The 23,023-nt window shown below is 43.8% G+C and overlaps 1 protein-coding gene across 2 annotated transcripts in view; it reads left to right on the forward strand.

Annotated features, from left to right (window-relative positions):
- The first annotated feature begins 272 nt into the window (after nucleotides 1-272).
- The window catches only part of ST3GAL6 (ST3 beta-galactoside alpha-2,3-sialyltransferase 6), a 323,183-nt gene continuing 300,432 nt past the window's right edge, over nucleotides 273-23,023 (forward strand). For both annotated transcript variants that reach the window (XM_082245491.1, XM_082245492.1), the window contains exon 1: nucleotides 273-352. The gene's annotated coding sequence lies outside the window, so the exon portion shown is untranslated. The remainder of the gene's footprint in view (nucleotides 353-23,023) is intronic.

Raw genomic sequence — 23,023 nt, forward strand, 5'->3', positions numbered from 1 at the left:
ATGCAGGGTGAGGAGGGAGGTAAGTACAATGCAGGGTGAGGAGGGAGGTAAGTACAATGCAGGGTGAGGAGGGAGGTAAGTATAAAGTACAATGAAGAAGTTTCTGTAGAAGTTCAGTACTGGGCTGCACACATCCTATGAGGAGCGGTAAGTCTCCCCCTCCCTGGTCTGTACAGAGCGGTAGGTGTCCCCCATCGGTGAAGGGTGTCACGTGTCCCCAGCACAGCCCCCCCCCCCCCCTTTGTCCCGTCTCCCCTTCCAGGCGGCGGCGGCGCCCCTCCCCCTCCTCCTCCCCCTCCCCTCATTCCTCCTAGCGGATTGTGTCCAGGCTGAGCAGGGATCGGAGAGCGGGGTGAGTGCGCTGTGTGGACGGCTGTGGGGCCCCTGTGGGCTCCATGTGTCTCCGGTGTGGTGTTCGGGGCTGAGGGCGGGAGGCGCTCTCCTCCTCCTCCGGTGTTGTACCGGGGCTCGGTGTGGAGAGGAGTCACCATGTACTCCGTGTGAGGGAAGGGAGGAGCGGGGGGGCTTCTTTGTGTACGGGAACAGAGGGGGGAGGGCACAGATATCTCCTCCCCCCCCCCCCCCACAGTGAGGGGACAAGAGGGCATGAGTGGGACAGACAGGCCACTGACCTGAGGGGATAGGAAAAGGACTGGGACAGGAGGGACAAGTGACACATGAGGTGGGCACAGGCAGGGGCCAGTGATGTAAGGAGACGGGCAGGGGCCAGTGTGGGCATGGGCAGGGCCCAGTGAGAAGACAGGCAGGGGCCAGTTATGTGAGAAGATGGGCATTGGGCACAGGCAGGGGCCAGTGACATGAGATGGGCAGGGGCCAGTGTGGGCACAGGCAGGGCCCAGTGAGAAGACGGGCAAGGGCCAGTTATGTGAGGAGATGGGTAGTGGGCACAGACAGGGGTCGGTGACACAAGGAGACGGGCAGGGGCCAGTGTGGGCACGGGCAAGGCCCAGTGAGAAGACGGACATGGGGCAGTTATGTGAGGAGATGGGCACAGGCAGGGGCCAGTGAGGAGACGGATAGGGGCCAGTGAAATGAGGAGGCGGGCAGGGGCCAGTGTGGGTACAGGCAGGAGCCAGTAATGTGAGGAGATGGGCAGTGTGGGCACAGGCAGGGGCCAGTGATATGTGGAGATGGGCAGGGGCCAGTGTAAGTACAGGCAGGGCCCAGTGAGAAGACGGGCAGGGGCCAGTGATGTGAGAAGATGGGCAGTGTGGGAACAGGCAGGGCCCAGTGAGAAGACAGGCAGGGGCCAGTGATGTGAGAAGATGGGCACTGTGGGAACAGGCAGGGGCCAGTGATGTGAGGAGATGGGCAGTGGGCACAGGCAAGGGCCAGTGAAATGAGGAGATGGGCAGGGTCCAGTGTGGGTACAGGCAGGGGCCAGTGATGTGAGGAGATGGGCAGTGTGGGCAAATGCAGGGGCCAGTGATGTGAGGAGACGGGCAGTGTGGGCACGGGCAGATGCCAGTGATTTAAGGGGACGGGCAGGGCCCAGTGAGAAGACAGGCAGGGGCCAGCGACGTCAGGAGATGGCCAGGGGCCAGTGTGGGTAATGGCAGGGCCCAGTAACAAGACGGGCAAAGGCCAATTATGTGAGGAGATGGGCAGTGGTCACAAGCAGGGGTCAGTTAGGAGACGGGCAGGGGCCAGTGTGGGTACGGGCAGAACACAGTGAGAAGACGGGCAGGGGCCACTGAAAAGGTGGTTTCAACTATTGAAGCATAAATCAGTACAAAAAAGGTGTTATTCAGGTGACTACAGGTGCTGTGGACTGCTTCCTGTGACCGAGGGGAGCACCCTGTCCCGTCACACCAACCACACATGGAGTCCCCTGCAGCAGTCCTCAGCACCTGTAGTCACCTGAGCCCCGGTTCACACTTGTGCGTGTGCGGGGTTCGCATGTAATGTCGGAGCGCACTGCTCCGACATTACATGCGATCAGCTGTGCGGTGCGAGTTTAGCCATACAAACTCCCGCAGCAAACACGCACAGGAGGCATTTTTGCAGCCGCATCAGGATCGGATCGCACAGCGGTTGACACTTGTGCGATCTGATCCTGTGCGAACTGCACGATCACACTGCGATATGCGATCAAACTGGGGGTGTCGTTAAGATTACATTGACACCCCAAGCGTATCGCATATGGCAGTGTGAACTGCCGGGGGTGCGTGTGCGATGCGGGAACAGGCTGCGAATTCGCAGCCTTCCCGCATCGCATCAGTGTGAACCGGCACTGAATAACACCTTTTTGGACTGATTTATGCTTCAATAGTTGGAATCACCTTTTCATGCGACTTTGGATAATTGGATTGTTCCTTCTGTGCGATTATATATTGCAGTCGTGATTTTTCTAGCACCAGTCACTTTATATATTTCTTTATACACATCACCAATTTGTTTCTTTTTCACCTAGTGTTTGCACTATGGTTGTGTAAGCCATTCACACCACACGTTTTTTGGAAGTGTGAGCTATATTATTGATTATTGATTGTTTATAGGAGAATATACACACTGCTTGGTCTAATATCACTTCATCACTTTAGGTCTTTGAAGGGATCCATACGGAATCACATTCCGGTCACTCTGATACTTTTTGGTATACGTGACACTATTACTTGAGTTTCTTATATTCACTTTGCACCATTTGTCACTTTCTGCACTTTATATTTATTTATTTATGAAATTGTGTAATTCTAGTATAATATATATGATATGTATTATCGGATCCAATTCTCTTCATTGTGGTATTTCATATTTAACATTTTTTTCTAACCTCCTTCTGATACCTTTGATTTGAAGTACTGTCATTGGATTTTTATCCACTATGACCTATTATTACTCAATTCACCAGATCCGATTCCCCGTACTACTATTCAACTACAAGTTTTCAACTTCTTTATTTATTTACTTATATTTCACATCTTAACATTTTAATCTATTGGGCTTTCTATTTGACCACAAGACACTTTCCTTTGGGTCGATTCCAATTTTGTTAGGTCATTTATATGTTTGCATTTTTTGTCACCTTGCTCACAGCATTACTGAGTAGACACTTCTAGGCAGCGCCATTGCCTCTCCCTTTTGGTGGTATTTGATCCCCTCTGCGGTTTTTAGATTTTGTGCTATAAACAAAAAAGGAGCGACAATTTTGAAAAAAAAAACAATATTTTTTCCTTTCTGCTATAAAACATTCTCAATAAAAAAACGTAAAAAATTAAATTTTTTAATAAGTTTAGGCCAATTTGTATTCTGCTACATATTTATGGTAAAAAAAAAATCCCAAAAACCGTATAATCATTGGTTTGCGCAAAAGTTATTGCGTTTACAAACTATTGGATAGACTTTTGGGCTTTTTATTTATTTTTTTGTTTTTATTAGTAATGGCGGTGATCAGCTACTTTTTTTGCGACATTGTGGTGGACAAATCTGACACTAAAGCCCCATACACATGTACCGATCGTCGGCCGAACGATCGGCCGTCTTTTGTCCAGGGCTGTCTTGTCTGTTGAAAACTGCAAAAGACTGCACACAAATTTTGTCGGCCAACAACAGCCGACTGCAGAAGTGATGTCATGTGATGGTTAACTTTCCCTGTCTTTTTTCTTTTCTGAGCATGCCCAGTCTTGCTAATCTGCTGTCTGTCAGCCGAATTCTGTACTGACTGGCGAACAATCGGCCGTTCTGGTGTTGGCCAACAAAAATTTTAATGCCTGCACACCCGATTCTGTTCGGCCGAAAATGCGCTGTCGGCTGTCGGAAGCATCATACTAACAAGCCTGCAATCGGCCGATCGGTCGTCGGCCGAATATTTACGGCCGACAATCGGTACGTGTGTACGGGGCTTTAGTGACATTTTCTGGGGACCAGTGATACCAATACAGTGATCAGTGCTAAATAATATGCACTGTTACTGTATGACACTGGCAGGGAAGGGGTTAATACTGGGGGTGATCAAGGGGTTAAATGTGAGCCTAAATCCTCGTACACACACATCGATTATTGGCTGTGAATTTTCAGCCAACGTCCGATCGGCCGATTTTCGGCTTGTTAGTATGATGCTTCCGACAACCGACTCCGACTTTTCGGCTGAATAAAGTATGGTGTGCAGGCTATAAAATTTTTGTTGACCGTCAACGCAACGGCCGATTTTTCCATCAGTCAGTACAGATTTCGGCAGACAAAAATCTGATGAGCAAGACTGGGCATGCTCAGAGAAGAAAAAACACACGGAAAGTAAACCAGCACATGACATCACTTCTGAAGTAGATTTTTGTTGGCCGAGAAAATTTGTGTGCAGTCTAGGCAATTCCAACCAACAAAACACCACTCTGGACAAAAGTCGGACGATCGGTCGGCCGATAATCGTTGTGTGTGTACGAGGCATAATTGTGCTTACTTACTGTGGGGGGGGGGGGGGGAGGCTCTGTGACAGTCACACAGAGATCAATGTTTCAGCTTAGCTATCTCACTGTGCCTGTCTGATAGGAGAGCCGTCTGCCTTGTTTACATAGGCAGACGCCTCTCCTGTCATTTCCCCTGAAGATTGCGGAAGGCCGGCGGTGATCTCGCCCGCTCCTCCCGCTGTCTGGCTCCCGCTGTGTCTAATCAGACCACATGCAAAAAATCACGTAGATCTGGGTGATTATGCGCAGCTGCAGTAAATCTGCGTGGGACGGTTTGCAAGTGGTTAAAGAGATACATTTTTTTTTCTTGAACTTTTCTTGTGCTAAAGGTGCTGATAATGGCCGACCAATAAATTCATATTCATTTAAATTCATGATAATTAAAAAGTCAAATAAAATACAACTACAAATAAAAAAATATATATATTTTAAGAACTGTCATTTTTGGTTTCGATTTTTGGACAAGTGCATCCTGCATTTTCGGTTTTGGCACCAAAATTTCCATTTGGTTCACCTCCTACTTTTCACATTGAATTTTAGAATGAATGTAATTCTCGAATGATAAAAATTTCTTCTTTGGAGAGAAAATTTCCATCCCGCTCCTTTTCTTCTCACTTTGGTAGGAAATGAACATCACCAAATATATGCAACGCCTACCAAATAAATGATATCAAACAAAAACTTAAAGCGTAACTCCACTTTTGTTGATAAAAAAACATTCCCTTCTGGGTGATCTCTGTACATTACAAGGATTTTAACAAACTTTGTTGCAGATTCCTATCTTCTGTTATTCAGAAGAAATCATTGTTTTTTTCCTCTGTGCTGAGTGGATCAAATGCATTTGGTTTCCTAATTATCTATCAGCTGTGGCAGCTGCAGGGCTCTGCAGCTGAGGAAAGATGCTGGGCCTGCATCCCTTTAGACGTGTTCCTATTGGGAGTATCTCACTAAAAATGACATTTTTGTTGCAGGGGATGCCAGAAATCTGACTTGTATCTTAAGCCTCGTACACACGCACCGATTGTTGGCCGACCGATTGGCCGTCTTTTGTCCAGTGTTGTTGTGTTGGTTGAAATGTGCTCTAGACTGCGCACAAATTTTTTCGGCCAACAACAACCAACTTCAGAAGTGATGTCATGTGTTGGTTTACTTTCCGTGTGTTTTTTCTTCTCAGAGCATGCCCAGTCTTGCTCATCTGATTTTTGTCTGCCGAAATCTGTACTGACTGACGACCAATCGGCCGTTCTGTTGACGGTCAACAAAGATTTTATAGCATGCACACCAGATTTTGTTCGGCCGAAAAGTCGCAGTCGGTTGTCGGAAGCATCATACTAACAAGCCGACAATCGGCCGATCGGACGTTGGCGGAAAATTCACGGCCAACAATCGGTGCGTGTGTACGAGGCATTAGGCAGACGTCTGTCTGGGAAAATTGGTGAGCCAATCACACAAGCAGAAAATGATGTTTCTGGGGTGTGGTCAGTACACATTCTGTGTAAAGAACAGCTCCAGGTAGCCATATTGCATTGCATTTTACAGAAAGTTACAGCGGCTGCAGATTTAAAAGGAAGGATCATTTTTAATAACATTTGAATGCAATATGATTTGTGTGACAATTGTACACGCTATATTGGTTTTTCTTTGTTCGCTATTTTTTTCCCCATGAAAGTGGAGTTACCCTTTAAAGGTTAAGTTCACCATTCTATAAAATATAATATAGTCATATTTGTTTGCAGATAAAAAATGTGCAACTATTTTTTATTTTTCAACTAGGAGCCTGGAAAGCATTGCACCAGCAATCAGCAGATCCCAGGTTCACTCTAAAGCCCCGTACACACGATCAGATTATCGAACGATCTGTCATATGTTTTTTGTGGCATGCTAGTCTGATGTGGAAAGTGAAGAGGTTATTTTCATACGAATTTTCCCGTACGACAGAATTCTACTTCAGAAGTGATGTCATGTGTTGGATTGCTTTGTATGTGTTCTTTCGTCTCTGAGCATGCCCAGTTGCTCTTAAGATATTTTTTCCGTCGAAATCTGTACTAATGAGACGAAAATTGGACGTTGTATTATGGACGACAAAAATTTTATAGCCTGCACATCAGGATTTTGTCAGCCGAAAATTCGGAGTTGGCTGTCGAAAGCACCATACTAACAATTTGAAAATCGGCAGATCGGTTGTTGGACGAATTTTCCCTATATATTTTCTTATCGTGTGTACGGGCCTTTAGGCTCCTGCAGACTGTCAGTGTAAGGCAAGCTTTGTTGGGTGTCTATGGAGTTACTAAAGAGTAAAGGTGGTTGCCATCATCCCTGAATGAGTGATACTGTATTTGGTTGGTTCCTCAAGCCAAAAGAATTGGGATTGTGTAGGCAGTAGCATAGGTTAAAAAATATATTTATTTAATACAATAAGCATATAAGTGCAGTAAAGATAACAGTATTTATAGCTGTCGCTAGTTTTACTTATTACATAAATTCTATTGAGGTGATCCGTCGTTTGAGCTGTGAAGACATCCGGGTTGGATGTGAGCCAAACTGAACGGTTTCCGACGCGTTTCGGCTCTAGAGATATAGCCTTTATCAAGGTATCACCAAAAATTTTTTTCTAGAAAAGTAAATAATTTAAATATTAGTGATTTTATACAATGGAAACAAGATATAGAAAAAATATTTACATTCTTAGACAATATTCATGCGTTTTTGCTAATGCTTCTGAGCAGATCAGGAAAAGGACTGGGTTTACCTTGCGAGACTGGAGTGAAGAGATGGGGTCTGTGTAACCACATGGACACCCTCGGGTGCAGCGAGATCCTGGTTCTGAGTAATTCCTGAACATAGGGAATTGTGTCTATTAAATATTGGTAGGTTGATGTGTTCATATCAACTACATTGGGACATATTATTATGTCTTACGTTTCCTTAGTAGGGTTTCAGGGCCTGCTGGAGTATATTTATCCGGGTGTTTATCCAGGGAAGAGATCCCCAGTGGACGTCTGAATGATGAGCTATGTGAAAAAAAAAAAAAAAAAAAAAGGGGGGTGGGTTTAAATGTTTATCAAAATAGGTAGATGCCAACATATTGTAGGATAATGTTTTTCCAATGGGGTGGATTGCAGTAAAAAAGGCTACCTGTTATACTGTGTAGAGTAGCCTCAATCGTCCAGGAGGTATATATGGGAAGGCTTAGCCTATGTTCTAGATGGGAAAGCCCCCTAATGTGGTCTCTGTTCAACAGAAAAATAATAATAAAAATAACAATGTAATTTTTGTTATTTAGATTACTGTTTGAATAGCCTTAAAGTATGATATCACTTACATTCGTTGAGGATGGGGAATCACCGAATTATTGATCTAGGGGGAGAAGTGTATTATTTTAATACCTTAGAAATCCCTCATTATGAAGCAGTATAATGATTCGGTGTTTAAACAACCCCATTAAAATTAGAGTATGAGAAGTTTCAGGGGGGGGGGGGTACTTACTTTTGCCTGGGTGGCTAGTAGGGTTGAATCCCTAGTAGCTAGCAGAGAGGCTGTTCCAAAAATCCCTGGTGGCTAGAGAATAGGCTGTTCCTCAAATTCCTGGTGGCTAGTGGAGCCAAGATCAGACATCTGCTGGAGATTAATTACCAAATTCCCTGGTGGCTGGTGAAAATGAAGCGACTGATTCTGTATTCCCTGGTGGCTAGGAGAGCCTCAGTCAGGCATCAGATCCTGTTGCAGTCCGTGCAGTTCTCTCCTCTGCCTCGAGGAGAATGGCACTGGACTGTGATCCCCGGCGTCCTTTTGTACACATTGCGCATGCGCGGGACCGCGCATCGCGATGTGCGGCATCCCCAGGGTACCTCCGGACGTGCACAGCTACGCCAGTAGGCATAGTCTGTGCATCAGTCCAGTAGTGTGGAGAGGCTCTTCCAGCGGGTACGCCGCCGACACGGAAGCAGAGTGGTGACCAGCCGGTCACTGACCCTGATGGATGGAGGGATTAGTTCTGCTGAAAAAAAGCCCCATATGGGGCTTACCGTGCCGGGTGCACTTGGGGGCAGCCACGAACGGAAACCAGTACCTGCCAGCCTGTTCACCCACAGAAGCAAGGCTGTTCCAGAGATCTCCTTCACAATCGCCCAGAAAGCATATAATGCAGCAAATAAATCGCAACTAGCATATTATTTGGTATGAAGATATACCATTTAGGTATATTCAAACACACGATATTTAAGACATTTCACAATATAATTTATATACAATGATCAATTTTACCCAAATTAGAAGACAGAAGAGATTTAGGCATTTCAACAATGGGGGGATCCTACGTGTCTGTTGTAGGTGGTTAATTGTGTGATAAGTATTTGATAAGTACATCAGTTGGGACATCTGTCAAGTTTAAGATGCATGTGATGTTAAGTCGGGGGGTTTTTTAGTCCGTTTTCCCGGAGGAAAAGCCTTCCAGGAACGGGCGATAACTTTCATGATCGTTTAAACCTGGGAGTACAGTTGCATTCAGTCTTTTGATCCATCGCATCTCGATTTGAAGGAGGACTTTGTTCCAGTCCCCCCCTCGAGAAGGTATATGGACACGATCCAAAGCAGAGAAGGTAACTTTGGGCATCCTGTTGTTATGCATGGTTTTAACATGTCTGCCGAGTGGAAGATAGAAGTTGGCGATGGACATACTTTGCACATGTTTGTTAACTCGATCGCCAAATTGTTGGCGAGTCTTTCCGATATAAAAACTTCCACACTCGCATTCCATGATATATACGACACCCTTCGTCTTACAATTGACAAAATGTTTGGGATGAAATAGTTCTCCATTGGGGAGTATTTTGGATTTGCTTTTACAAATTACACTGCATTGTTTGCAGCTGCCGCAAGGGTATGTTCCCTTGTCTCGGCAGGGGTCTTTTCTCGGGGCATCATGATATTCACTTTGAACAAGAGAATCCTTTATTGAGCCCGCTTTCCTGAATGTGATGGCTGGTACTTGAGATATAAGTTCCTTGGTGGTATTGTCCTGTGTCAGGATGTTCCAATTTTTCTGTATAATTTTTCTGATTTGTTGGTGTTTGTCGGTATATCTGAGTATGATACGAGGAGTCTCTTTCTCCACATCTTGGGAGGGTTTAGTTTTGGACTTAAAAAGTATGTCCAGTCTTTCCTGTGTTCTCACCCGGTTAAAGGCTCTTCTGAGGCATGATTCAGTATATCCTCTTTTTAACAATCGTTCAGTTAGGGCATCCGAAGCTTTTTGAAAATCCTCATATTTAGTGCAGTTACGTTTTTATTCGAAGAAATTGACTGTATGGTATCGATTGTATCAGGGGTGCTGGGTGGAAGCTATCAGCATGTAGAATGGTATTTCCAGCTGTGTCCTTTCTGTATAAGCTGGTCTGTATTCTTCCTGATCTGTCTTTTTGAACTTCAGTGTCAAGGAAGGTTACCTTTTGTATATCGTATGACATGGTAAAGAAGAGATTAAAGTTGTTCTTATTCATTTGTTGGATACAGTTTTTGAGTTTTTGTTCAGGACCATTCCAAATGATGAAGAGGTCGTCTATGAACCTGAGCCACAACATAATATGTTGTGAAAAGTCAATGTTATCTTCATTGGATAAGAAGTTTTGTTCCCAAGCCCCCAGGTATAGGTTGGCGTAGGAGGGGGCACAACTGGTCCCCATCGCTACGCCACAGATTTGCAAGTAGTAAGAGCCTGAAAAGGAGAAATAGTTGTATGAGAGTATGTGCTCCAACATTAATAAAATAAAATCGTTAAAGGCTTGATCCTTGAGGCTCTGTTGTTCTAATACATGTTTGATGACTTTAATACCCTTTTCATGGGGGATACTATTATAAAGTGACTCGGCATCGATAGTCACTAGATAGGCGTCTTCTGGAACTTCCAATCCTTCCACGATCTGTAAGAAGTGGATTGTATCTTTTATGTGGGATGAGAGGTTAGTCACATGAGGTCTGAGGTAAGAGTCTATGACCTGGCTAATTTTTTCGGTGATGTTGCCGTTCCCCGATACTATTGGTCTTCCCGGTGGGTCCTGCGCATTCTTGTGTACCTTTGGCAGTGCATAAAAGGTTGGAGTACGTGGATGTGGTGTGCGAATATATTCCCAGAGGGTTTTGGAGATCGTACCATTATTGAACGATCGGTCTATTTTCCTATAGAATTCCTCATTATAAGTTTTTATGAGGATGGGTGAGATTGGTTTGTAGCATTGCCTGTTTTCGAGTAATTTCAAGCACATAAGTTTATAGTGGGATTTGTCCATCACCACTATGTTCCCTCCTTTATCAGCCTCTTTTATGATTATCGATTCGTTTTTTGTAGATTTAAGAGGGAGGTTCTTTGTAATTTAGTTAGATTGTCAGTTTTGTGTTGTTTTTTGCCAAGTTTCTCTATGTCTTGGCTAGTTTGTCTCACAAAAAGTGATATTGCAGGGTTAAGGCTTAATGCAGGAAATTTGCTTGATTTTTTCCGAAATACTGGCATACTGCTAGTTCCTTCCTCATTTTCCTCCTCACTGTCTTTTTCATGTATGGTTGTATCCTCTTCATCTACCCAATCCTCTAGTCCTCCTTCCTCCAAAAGAATGTTTAGGTCCCTAATAGCGCGGAACTCTGCGGCTGAAAGTCCTGGGTTTTGTGTAGTCTCCGAGGTTGGTTTGTTATAGAGACTTTTAAGTAACAGTTTCCTTGCAAAAAGGTGAATATCTTTTATTGTTTCAAAATTGTCTGTCTGTTTGTTTGGGCAGAAAGAGAGCCCCAAACTTAGAACTTCCTTTTCACCTTCCGATAGATTATACGATGAAAGATTTATAATGGATTTAGTGTCTGAATTTGGACTGATTACTCTTGTTGGTTCTGTGGGTTGGTTGGAGGTTTTTCTTTCCCTAAAAAAGCTTTCGGTTTTTTAGGGGGATTTGTTTTTTCTTTAGTTTTAGAGCGAGTGAAGATGTCGTGATGTTTTATTGGTCCTTGTCTTGCCCTGACATCGTGGTCCTGCTCTTGATCTCTGTCTTCCTCGTCATTGGTTGCATCTCTTGATGATTCGTCTCTAGGTTTAGTGTGCTGGTTTCCTTCTCCTTTTTGTTTAGAGAAGGGTCCCCGTCTTCTGAATCCTGTTCTTTCTGAGCCTGAGGCTTGGGAAAAAGAGGATGAATCAGAAGAATAGTTGTTAATAGTATTGTAGGCTCCTGATTTAGATTGATTTCTGTTTTGTCTTTTATATTTGTTCCATCTATATGCCCTGCCCTGTGTAAAGGCATTTTTGTCTCTCCAATATTTCTTTTCCTTGTTCCTCAAAATGTTCTGACTGTGTTCTTCAATATGAGCTTTCAATTTTGATTCCTGCTCACTGTAAAGAGGGGTGCTGTTAAGCGGTTTTAGTTGTAAGTAGAGAGATTTTATTTCTTCTTCCAATACCAGTGTCTGTTTTCTATATTCCTCCTGTAGCAAACGCATAAGGTTCTTTGAACATGTATTTAATATATCCTCCCAGTCAGTTTTAAGGCTGCTAGTTATATTGTCTAGGGTGGGGAATATCTGGATTCTTAGGCCCATTGGGTTTATATTTTCCTTAATGTAGCGTTCAAATGAGTGAATGTGCCAATATAGAGCAGATTTCTTTTCCATGGTTCTTCTTAAGGTGGAGAAGAGGGCTAAGATGTCAGATTGTTGCTGGTCTTTTTCTTGAAAGTTTTTTTGTATTCCAGTCATGAGGTCCTCCCATTCTGTGCCTGTCAGTTCTGTCATACTTCAGGTTGTTGATGACTGTATAGTATATAAACCTCCTTGATAGAAGGTTTAATAACCAAGTCTGAATAGCTTTCAGAGAAGGTAAAAAGATATATTTTGCTCTTACTATTATTAGTAAAAGGTCCGTCTAGAGTGAAATGTCAGTAGTCAAAAAATGACATATGATAGGTCGTGTGTGGTAAGAGATATATATAGTTAAAGTTCCATAGACTAAATTGTGAGGAATTGGATGATTCCCATCCGTGGTTAGTTTTGTTGGGTGTCTATGGAGTTACTAAAGAGTAAAGGTGGTTGCCATCATCCCTGAATGAGTGATACTGTATTTGGTTGGTTCCTCAAGCCAAAAGAATTGGGATTGTGTAGGCAGTAGCATAGGTTAAAAAATATATTTATTTAATACAATAAGCATATAAGTGCAGTAAAGATAACAGTATTTATAGCTGTCGCTAGTTTTACTTATTACATAAATTCTATTGAGGTGATCCGTCGTTTGAGCTGTGAAGACATCCGGGTTGGATGTGAGCCAAACTGAATGGTTTCCGACGCGTTTCGGCTCTAGAGATATAGCCTTTATCAAGGTATCACCAAAATTTTTTTTCTAGAAAAGTAAATAATTTAAATATTAGTGATTTTATACAATGGAAACAAGATATAGAAAAAATATTTACATTCTTAGACAATATTCATGCGTTTTTGCTAATGCTTCTGAGCAGATCAGGAAAAGGACTGGGTTTACCTTGCGAGACTGGAGTGAAGAGATGGGGTCTGTGTAACCACATGGACACCCTCGGGTGCAGCGAGATCCTGGTTCTGAGTAATTCCTGAACATAGGGAATTGTGTCTATTAAATATTGGTAGGTTGATGTGTTCATATCAACTACATTGGGACATATTATTATGTCTTACGTTTCCTTAGTAGGGTTTCAGGGCCTGCTGGAGTATATTTATCCGGGTGTTTATCCAGGGAAGAGATCCCCAGTGGACGTCTGAACGATGAGCTATGTGAAAAAAAAAAAAAAAAAAAAAAGGGGGTGGGTTTAAATGTTTATCAAAATAGGTAGATGCCAACATATTGTAGGATAATGTTTTTCCAATGGGGTGGATTGCAGTAAAAAAGGCTACCTGTTATACTGTGTAGAGTAGCCTCAATCGTCCAGGAGGTATATATGGGAAGGCTTAGCCTATGTTCTAGATGGGAAAGCCCCCTAATGTGGTCTCTGTTCAACAGAAAAATAATAATAAAAATAACAATGTAATTTTTGTTATTTAGATTACTGTTTGAATAGCCTTAAAGTATGATATCACTTACATTCGTTGAGGATGGGGAATCACCGAATTATTGATCTAGGGGGAGAAGTGTATTATTTTAATACCTTAGAAATCCCTCATTATGAAGCAGTATAATGATTCGGTGTTTAAACAACCCCATTAAAATTAGAGTATGAGAAGTTTCAGGGGGGGGGGGGGTACTTACTTTTGCCTGGGTGGCTAGTAGGGTTGAATCCCTAGTAGCTAGCAGAGAGGCTGTTCCAAAAATCCCTGGTGGCTAGAGAATAGGCTGTTCCTCAAATTCCTGGTGGCTAGTGGAGCCAAGATCAGACATCTGCTGGAGATTAATTACCAAATTCCCTGGTGGCTGGTGAAAATGAAGCGACTGATTCTGTATTCCCTGGTGGCTAGGAGAGCCTCAGTCAGGCATCAGATCCTGTTGCAGTCCGTGCAGTTCTCTCCTCTGCCTCGAGGAGAATGGCACTGGACTGTGATCCCCGGCGTCCTTTTGTACACATTGCGCATGCGCGGGACCGCGCATCGCGATGTGCGGCATCCCCAGGGTACCTCCGGACGTGCACAGCTACGCCAGTAGGCATAGTCTGTGCATCAGTCCAGTAGTGTGGAGAGGCTCTTCCAGCGGGTACGCCGCCGACACGGAAGCAGAGTGGTGACCAGCCGGTCACTGACCCTGATGGATGGAGGGATTAGTTCTGCTGAAAAAAAGCCCCATATGGGGCTTACCGTGCCGGGTGCACTTGGGGGCAGCCACGAACGGAAACCAGTACCTGCCAGCCTGTTCACCCACAGAAGCAAGGCTGTTCCAGAGATCTCCTTCACAATCGCCCAGAAAGCATATAATGCAGCAAATAAATCGCAACTAGCATATTATTTGGTATGAAGATATACCCTACTAGCCACCCAGGCAAAAGTAAGTACCCCCCCCCCCCCTGAAACTTCTCATACTCTAATTTTAATGGGGTTGTTTAAACACCGAATCATTATACTGCTTCATAATGAGGGATTTCTAAGGTATTAAAATAATACACTTCTCCCCCTAGATCAATAATTCGGTGATTCCCCATCCTCAACGAATGTAAGTGATATCATACTTTAAGGCTATTCAAACAGTAATCTAAATAACAAAAATTACATTGTTATTTTTATTATTATTTTTCTGTTGAACAGAGACCACATTAGGGGGCTTTCCCATCTAGAACATAGGCTAAGCCTTCCCATATATACCTCCTGGACGATTGAGGCTACTCTACACAGTATAACAGGTAGCCTTTTTTACTGCAATCCACCCCATTGGAAAAACATTATCCTACAATATGTTGGCATCTACCTATTTTGATAAACATTTAAACCCACCCCCTTTTTTTTTTTTTTTTTTTTTCACATAGCTCATCATTCAGACGTCCACTGGGGATCTCTTCCCTGGATAAACACCCGGATAAATATACTCCAGCAGGCCCTGAAACCCTACTAAGGAAACGTAAGACATAATAATATGTCCCAATGTAGTTGATATGAACACATCAACCTACCAATATTTAATAGACACAATTCCCTATGTTCAGGAATTACTCAGAACCAGGATCTCGCTGCACCCGAGGGTGTCCATGTGGTTACACAGACCCCATCTCTTCACTCCAGTCTCGCAAGGTAAACCCAGTCCTTTTCCTGATCTGCTCAGAAGCATTAGCAAAAACGCATGAATATTGTCTAAGAATGTAAATATTTTTTCTATATCTTGTTTCCATTGTATAAAATCACTAATATTTAAATTATTTACTTTTCTAGAAAAAAATTTTTGGTGATACCTTGATAAAGGCTATATCTCTAGAGCCGAAACGCGTCGGAAACCGTTCAGTTTGGCTCACATCCAACCCGGATGTCTTCACAGCTCAAACGACGGATCACCTCAATAGAATTTATGTAATAAGTAAAACTAGCGACAGCTATAAATACTGTTATCTTTACTGCACTTATATGCTTATTGTATTAAATAAATATATTTTTTAACCTATGCTACTGCCTACACAATCCCAATTCTTTTGGCTTGAGGAACCAACCAAATACAGTATCAGTGTAAGGCAAGCTGTCTGCCCGTACCTCATACAGGCAGGCAGATACACAATGATAGGAAGATTCAGTTAACTACCTAGAGAGCTCACTAGCGCCCTGGTAGTTCACTGGGAACCACAAGCCATCATCCACAAAGGCTGTTGCTACTTGTAGTTTATCAATTCACAGGAAACTCAGAATAAATGAAGCGATCGTGTGGGTGAAGCTCCGCACGGCTGCGTTCTTTTCTAATTGTGACAGCGGGTGGAGGGAGAAGATCCCTGGGCCCCTGTCACAGGAAAAGGAGGGGTCGGCTAGAGCTTGCAGGAATGGGAACATGTTCCACCCTAAAAAGGGCTAGGAACATGTAACATGTTCCCAAAGGGGAACTTATCCTTTAACCACTTCCCGCCCAAGGCCATCATATGACCTCCTGGACTTTGAGTGGAGATATCTGAATGATGACTACAGCTGCAGCTTTTTCAGCCGGCGATTCCCTGCACCGTAAGAACAATCATAGCTGCTTTTTAGCCACTTGATAGTTTTTGCAGGCAGTGGGAGGACTCTCCGGTGCTTCTACCGGCTCCCCCATGCTATCGGCGAGCCAGGGAAGAAATCTGCCGGCGTCAGAAGTTCACCATAGAGAATACCGAGGAGCAGATGGTCCCCGGCAGTCTCTATGCCCTTCAGAGGCCCGGGAGAGACGTTATGACGTCACACCCAGCCCAGGGGATGAAAACACTGCCGTGTACTTGGGTGGAAAGGCCGAGATCGTGTTTTTTTTTTTTTTTATATCAGTTTTTTTGCCTAGAGAAGAGACGTGGGTCTTATAGACCCCACATCTCTTCATAAAGAGGACCTGTCATGCCCTATTCCTATTACAAGGGATGTTTACGTTCCTTGTAAAAGGAATAAAAGTGATCACACCTATGTACACAGCCTTCAAACCACACGCAAGGTATCGCCACGATCGTCAGAGCGAAAGCAACAATTCTAGCCCAAGATCTCCTCTAAGTCAAAACTGGTAACCTGTAAAAACGTTAAAGCCTATGGCCTTAAAGCCATTCCATTTGTGCGCAATTTTAAAGCGTGACATGTTAGGTATCTATTTAATCAGGGTAACATCTTCTTTCACATTATACAACTAAGACTAACTTTAGTGTTTTTTTTTTTAATTCATTAAACTTTTTTTTTTTCCCAAAAAAAGGCATTTGAAAAATTGCTGTGCAAATACCATGTGACATAAAAAGTTGTAACGACTACCATTTTATTCCCCAGGGTCCCTGCTAAGAAAAAAAAAAAAACATAATGTTTGGGGGTTTTGAGTAATTTTCTAGCAAAAAAAACTGATGATGATTTTTACATGTAAGAGAGAAGTGCCAGAATAGGCCTTGTATGGAAGTGGTTAAAGAGAGTTCCAGCCACCTATGGTAAAAATAAGTAAGCAGCTTCAAAAAGTGTAGCTGCTGACTATAAAAAACAGCTGCTCACCTGTCCCAGGATCCAGCACGGAGCTCACCGCGGGCAGTCTCACCCACTGTCTTCAATCCCTGGCGCTGGCAACTTCACTATGGGCACCCGGCGGTGACAGCTTCACAGCCGGGTGTCTACTGGGAATGCGCGAGTCGTGTTGTAAAAAAAGTGCGCTGGATAAATAAAGTAAAGCTGCAAACCTTAGAAAAAAATTCGAATAATGAAAACTGAAAAAGCAGGTGCGCTAAACTTGTGAGGGTTAACCCCTTTGGGGTTAAAATGAACCAATAACGTGATTCAAATAATAGTGGATAAAACCAATAGTATGCAAAAATTACGTGGTATCAAAAATTATTAGATAAAACCAATATTAATTGCCACAGTGCATATCAAAAATAAAATAAAACGGATGTACTAAAAAATCAGTGCATATATAAATCACACTTATACATAAATGACAAAAGCATAACAGTATAGGTAAAGTGCAGTCCAATCCAAACAAAGTCCGTGTTGTAATGTGATATAAATAACTCCTCAGTGTCAAATTCACAGCAACTAGGGTGCAGGTGATCCCACCACCATATCTGGATTGGCTCCTTACCAGAGAATGGAAATGTAAGGGCGTATAGATAACAAAATCCAGATGAGAGAGATTACCCAAATAGGATCCCAGCTGTAAAACACCACTGAGAAGAGAGGATGAGCCTCTTACCAGATGGCTAATGGAATAGAGCTATTCACACACTCTCCTGAGGATGAATGGTCTCCCTTGTTGGTAACCTGGGTCTGGATATGTCCCCTCTGGTGCCTTTTGAGTGTCTCCCGGTAATCCAAAAATAAAAGATCGTACAATAGTGCAGTACCCTTCAACTGTTTATTTATAAATAATAAGGTTGCACTTACATAGAACGTCTTTTTCTGACCATCAAGACTGGACCATAGAGAGGTAACCGCGGCTGCCTGCAGCGCGGTCCGCGGCGATGAGTGATGACGATGTAGCGCTCCTTTCTGACGCGTTAACCCTCACAAGTTTAGCGCACCTGCTTTTTCAGTTTTCAATGCGCGAGTCGAGCTGCACATCGTGAGTGGTGGATACAGTCTTCTGGGACCTGTCAGTGTCCCAGAAGAATGCAGGGGGAGGGAAGAAGGAGAACTTCTGTCTCCAAGTGCCGTGGCGCTCGTTACGGAAGTGGGAAGCGGGTACCTGCTCCCCGCTGTGCCAATTGTTAAAGAGGAGCGGGGAACAAGTCCTTAAAGTGGAACTTCCACTTTTGGGTGGAGTTCCGCTTTAATATAAAAGTGCTTAATAAAATTTAAAAAAGTGTGTTATAAAGCATCATAAATAAATATAAAAACTGAGAAAATATAGAATGCATAAAGGTAAAAAAACCTTGTGCCTTTTCACAACCACTTTAAATTTAACCAGTTACTACCCGCCCGCTGTCAAATGACAGTGGAGCGGTGTACCTGTTATCCTGGGACGCCGTCATATGACGGCACACCAGAACAGCCTCTCTCGTGCGCCCCCGGGGGCGAGCGGAGCGGTGACCGCGCCGTGTTGCTAGGACAGGGCGCGATCCCGATCTCGGTAAAGATTCAATGACATGACTCTTTACCCATGTGATCGGCTGTGTCCAATCACAGCTGGTCACATGTAAATGAGGAAGTGCCGTTATTCGGCTCTCCTCGGCTCACACTGTCAGTGTGTGAGGCGAGGAGAGCGGATCAGCGGCTCTTCCTCATAGGGGACACAGGGAAATGTAATCAAGGCACTGATCACCAGTGCCCTGATTACACAAGTGTGAAATAAAGTGCCATCAGTGCCCACAATCAGTGCCCATAGTGCTGCCAGTCAGTGCCCATCAGTGTCTGCTCATCTAGGCACTGATGGGCACTGACTGGCAGCACTATGGGCACTGATGTGGTTGCCCATCAGTGCGCATCAGTGCCACCCGTCAGTGTCCATCAGTGCCACCTCTCAGTGCTCATCAGTGCTCATCAGTGCGGCATATTAGTACCTCCTCATCAGTGCCCATAAGTGCCACCTCATCAGTGCACATCAGTGAAGGAGAAAAATTTATTTTCAAAATTTACTCACAGAAAATAAGAAAAACTTTTTTTTTTCAAAATTTTGTCTTTTTTTTGTAAGAAATAAAAAACCCAGAGTTGATTAAATACCACCAAAAGAAAGCTCTATTTGTGTGAAAAAAATGATAAAAATTTCATATGGGTATAGTGTAACATGACCGCGCAATTGTAATTTAAAGTGTGAGAGCGCTGAAAGCTGAAAATTGGCCTGGGCAGGAAGGGGGTGAAAGTGCCCGGTAGGCAAGTGGTTAAGAAATGTTCTTAAAACAAAAATTCTGAATAAAAATCTATAAAGGTATGGCAAAAATGAGGCTCCATTGTACCTCTGTATTCCGGTATGAATTTAGGGTGCGTTGTCACCATCCATTCTGAAAAGCCTGATTTGTACATAGGGGATCCTTTTACTGGATCACAAGGCACAGATTTACATGTGATGTGTTGACCAGTCTATGACATGTAGGTTTATCGATGTCAAGGTCTATGCATAGTGAATGTGCTGTATTAGGAGGAACTTCACCCCACCCCCACCTACCTGCAATTTTATTCTGGTAATTATTCCTGTATTTAAAAAAAATAAAACTTTCTAAGTCCACCAAATGCAGTTTTTATCCTCCTTCCAGTCTTTAGTTTTTCTTCCTTAGGGCTCTTTCACACTAGGAGTCTATCAGACGGACTCGTTTTTCTCGGCAGAGGATCGATCCGCCGATTCCCCCCCTGAGCAGGAGGATGACAGCTGTGTCGCTGCGCTGTGTGCGGAGACAGAGCTGTCAGGACCCCATGCATCTCTATGGGGGAATCGGATGGGAACGGACTGTCGGTCCGTTCTCATCTGATCCGCTGGAAGGATGGAAAATAGGGCTTCCATCTGTCCCGATTTGATGGATCGGATGTCAGCGAACATGACATCCGATGCCCCACAAAGATGCATGGGGTGACCGCTCAGATCCACCAAAAAATTGACAGGCAGATCTGAAAGGGCCCTTACACTGCTCCAGCCATCTTAGGCTGAGATCCCATGCATGTGCAGGCACCGCTAGTCTGTGGGACATGGCGGGGCCCCATAGGGTGCCTGCACAAGAACCCACAGATGTGCAGACATAATCTTCTCCCCCGTGTCCCATAGACAGAGATCTGTAGCTTTCTGCACATTCATGGAGCTCTGGGGGTAAATTTATGGGTCTTTGCATATGTGCAGGCATGCCACAGGGTTCTGTCAGATCCTAAAGACCTATGGCAGGTCTGCTCAGATATCATGACGGACAAACCATCCTTGTCTAGGATGTAGAAAGTAAAAAGGGAGAAATTAAAAAATAAAAGATAATTTTGTTTAAGAAAAAAAAAAATGGAATTATATAAATGGGAGAAGGCAGAGGGAAGGAAGCCATATTTATGGGTGACCGTCCATTCTGACCAAAACATTAAAAAATGAATGTACACACGCTGATAGATGTGAATGAAACCTTGCTGTTGGTTGTTGGTGTCGGTGTAGACATTTGAGTTGTGTCTACTGCAGGGCTGGGAAATTCCCGGTCACCCGGACAACTGGAAATAACTTTGTTGGCCAAGTCATTGAGAGCTATTTCCAGTGAGGAGCCTGACGCTGGCATGTCGGGGTTATTGTTGGGTAAAACCAGCATTGTGTGAGCAGCTAATGTGACAATTGACAGCATTCCACAAGCCTGAGCCAAGTCATGCCTCCATGTGGTAATCGTATACTTGGCGCAGTCTGTCCCATGTAACACTGGCTGTCATACAATCGCATTAGGTGCTACTTTCTCACACAGTACCAGCTTTACCTAATGATAGCCCCAGCATTGCAGAGCCCATCTGTTTAACCCTTCACCTCTTCTATCCATTGAGGTTATTGTGTTCTGATCAGCTCTCTGCACAGTTTTGGGTCTAGGACAGATAGTGGTTTTGCATCATGTTGTGATGAAGAATTATGAGCATTTACAGCAGTGGTTGTCAACATACAAGGCCTCATCTGTGGCTCCTAACAGCTCCAAAGGGCCACACATATTGTTCCATATACAATAGAAAATTGTCAGAGACTTTAGACTTACTACAGGAGATGAGCAGGGACTGTAGACATGCATTGTGTGTGCTTGAAGAGTAAATAGACCCTACAGGTGATTGACAGAGAGAAGGGACATGCTGCATGAGACTGCTAGAGTTCAGTGTCCTTAAAACCTCTTTACAAATGATTGCTTCCCCTATTGACTGCTGGGTCCTACAAAGGGCCTCACAGCAAATATCAAAGGGCAACAGACTGGGCACCAGAGATTCACAGGAATCTGCATCATTTCTTTGTTGCACAGTGGTGAAGATTTGCAGTCAAACACAGAAACTTTGAACTCTTGAACGTGTGTTATATTATTTCAACATATGTTATAATGTTTCTGATCTGCTTACTTGTTCTTTTAAGAGCCGGTTCACACTAGCGCGACTTGTCAGGCGACTAGTCGCGCTCCCTCGCGGTCCATTGACTGCTACAGGACCCGTTCTAATAGGAGCGACACAAGTCGCTCCGACTTAGAAAAAGGGTCCTGTACTACTTCGGGGCGACCTCGGAGCGACTTGCATAGACTTCCATAATGCAAAGTCTCTCCGAAGTCATGGTGCACAGGACTGCACAAGTCGCCTCCGAAGTAGTACAGAGTCGTGTCGCCTCAGTGTGAACCGGCTCTTACTGAATTGATTGCAAAGATGGTTTTTGCTTTGGCGCAGTTGCTTCACAGATTGCACATTCGTCACAATGTAAATGAAATTTAGAGATTTTTTGTTTGTGATATACACATGTTTAGTAGTAGCGGGCTGCATTATTATCTACTTATGTACTGTATATTCTTCTGGATCCTAAATACTGCAGAGAACAGTGCAAAGTAATGATGTGACTCTGCTATCTACAGCATTTCCTTGTGAGGCGAGGAAAGGATGGGCCTTTGATCCGGTGGGAGGAGGTTAATGACCAGGCCATTTTTTGTGAAAACGGCACTGCATTATTTTAACTGACAATTGCGTGTTCGTGCGATGCTGTACCCAAAAAAATTGAAATCCTTTTTTTCCCCACAAATAGAGCTTTCTTTTGGTGGAATTTAATCACCTGTGCGGTTTTAATTTTTTTGCGCTATAAACAAAAAAAGAGCGATAATTCTGAAAAAAAAAAATACTTTTTACTTTCTGCTACAACACACAGCCAGATAAAAAAAAATCTAATTTTTCATCATTTTAGGCCAATGTGCATTCTGCTACATATTTTTGGTAAAAAAAAATGCCAATAAGTGTACATTGATTAGTTTGCGCAATAGTTACCACATCTAAAAATTAGGGAATAGATTAATGGCATTTTTATTTATTCTTTACTAGTAATGGCGGTGATCAGCCATTTTTTGTTTCTTTTTTGCGTGACTGCGTCATTGCAGCAGACAGACACATAACTGACACTTTTGAGGGGTCCAGTGACATTAACTACAGTAATCCGTGCTAAAAATATGCACTGATACTTTACTAATGACACTGACAGGGAAGGAGTTTTCAAACTATGGCCCTCCAATTGTTCAGGAACTACGATTCCCATCATGCCTAGTCATGTCTGTGAATATCAGAGTTTTACAATGCCTCGTGGGATGTGTAGTTCCGCAACAGCTGGAGGGCCGTAGTTTGAGGATCCCTGCCCTAGGGGATGCTTTCTGTGTGGGGGATGGACTCACTAGAAGAACACCGGATCCCTGTGTTTATCGGTGACAGAACGGCGGTCTGCCTTGTTTACATAGGCAGACCACTCTTGTGTCTCTATGGGGAGCGATCGCGGTAAGCCGGCGGACATAACATCTGCCGGACCCGCTGATTGGCTCCTCCTCTCGCCAATTAGCGTGCGCGCCCCCCCACTGGCTATTGCACGAAACGATGTACAGGTACGTCATTTCGCG

The sequence above is a fragment of the Pelophylax lessonae genome (genome assembly GCF_965119305.1).
Source record: "Pelophylax lessonae genome assembly, chromosome: 2".
NCBI classification, from domain to species: Eukaryota; Metazoa; Chordata; class Amphibia; order Anura; family Ranidae; genus Pelophylax; species Pelophylax lessonae.